The sequence below is a fragment of the Plectropomus leopardus genome, unplaced genomic scaffold (assembly GCF_008729295.1).
Source record: "Plectropomus leopardus isolate mb unplaced genomic scaffold, YSFRI_Pleo_2.0 unplaced_scaffold22790, whole genome shotgun sequence".
Classification (NCBI taxonomy): Eukaryota; Metazoa; Chordata; class Actinopteri; order Perciformes; family Serranidae; genus Plectropomus; species Plectropomus leopardus.
Genome location: NW_024624704.1, coordinates 1 through 1,760, shown reverse-complemented (window position 1 = coordinate 1,760; position 1,760 = coordinate 1). Strand labels below are relative to the sequence as shown.

The 1,760-nt window shown below is 37.3% G+C and overlaps 1 non-coding gene across 1 annotated transcript; it reads left to right on the top strand.

Moving 5' to 3' along the window:
• The first annotated feature begins 387 nt into the window (after positions 1 to 387).
• On the top strand, positions 388 to 460 carry trnar-acg. The gene has a single exon. It is a non-coding gene; the product is annotated as a tRNA-Arg (tRNA).
• Positions 461 to 1,760: the final 1,300 nt, after the last annotated feature.

The window sequence follows — 1,760 nt, the reverse complement described above, 5'->3', positions numbered from 1 at the left end:
AGCTATGTAACAGGCAATGTATTTTAGCATAAATTTGTCACTGGGAGTCAGAAATTGTTTACGAGATATTTAGTTAGTTTTATGTTTGAATCATTACCGCTGGACGCGAGTTCGAGTCCGGCCCCGCTCCTTGTCTGCATGTCGCCCCTTCTCTCTCTCATACAATGTAGAATTGCCCCAAATATGTTCTAAAGAGCAATATCAGTAAGAGTACGCTATATTTACAGCATTACTCTAAATATAAATCCGCTATCAAAGAACATCACAGTTGCTTGTCTACGTTACCGCTTCCTCGACATCTAGTTAGTGTTATTGAGTAATTATGATACGAACTAACTACGGACTGTCCCTTTAAAAAACAAACTAGCTTTGTAGTAATTCCTATCCGGGCCAGTGGCGCAATGGATAACGCGTCTGACTACGGATCAGAAGATTCTAGGTTCGACTCCTGGCTGGCTCGATCTTTTCACACTTGAAGTTTTGAGAAGAAGCTAAGTACTGTTTCTGATGTGTCCAAAAATGTTTCCTTGTGGATATGTGTTTCTCATTGTCAGAAGGGAAACAGTAAACACATTTCGATGCTTTACAAGTTCTTGGTGTCCTAAATCTAGGCTGAGACCAAGCAGAAATTTGATGAAATAAGCCATGAATAACTGCTAGTGTGTTTTGCTGTCATGTCTCAGCAAGCTATTCCAATAAGCCAGCATTCACAATACCAGGGCTTCTCCTGAGTGAAATGCAGCTATAATTACTGATATTAAAAGCACCTGTGGTTTTCCTACAATGGCAAAATGTCTGCCACATTACGAGATAGTTTCTATGCACAGTCAGTGGTTAAATGATCATATTCAGCAAAAAAAAAAACAAAAAAAAAAATAAGAAACAAATACATTGACAAATGCTAATTGTTAGATAAAGTCTGTTACTGAATAGCCAGTCCGGTATTGACTTTGCATTTGTTTTCTATTCAAGGAATGGGGTATTATAAATATCCTATTGTTAAGAGTTAAGGTAAACTGCTTATGGATGTGGAGTTGTTTGTTAATTTGCTAACTGTTGCTGACGGTTGTTTGTAAACTGCTCAGCTACCGAGGTGGAAAGTTACATCTTTTCAATAACTGAACTGAATGGTAGAATATGAAAGACACGGTAATGGCAATTAAACTTACCAGAAATATGTCAAAACATGTCAGTCATGGGTTTGAAACAACTTGACGTCGATTTCCAGGAGGTGGAGGTGGTGAGGGGCTGAGGGTTCCGCCCGCCCTCACCCCAATATTTGACCAATCACATGCTGCCCCACTATGAAGAATTGTGGCAACCAATCACTTTTCGTTGCGTTTTTCACGGTGATGGCCTGCATTGTCCCTTAAATACCTATTTAAAAAATAATATAAAGGGAGATCTACTTGAAAAATGTCCAATAAATAGATATTTAATCTGTGCTGAAAGCAAGCTATGGTTGTACCATTTCTACTGTAAAAAAGAACCAAATATAAATGGAAAATGTGGCCTCTTGCAATGCATTTATTAAATATTTTTCTCACTCATACAGCATTACATGAATATGTTTGCTCCTCATCTTAATCTACAATTGGATATGAAATAAGGACCTCAAATGACAAGCAAGTATTAAGTTAGTAAACTCAAGAAATGAATATTTGGATGGCAAAGGTAGGCAATCAAAACAGTACTCCCCACAGCAAATCAAAATTAGTATTAAAGAGGTTTTGCAATAAAAGTAAATTAATATAGGCCTA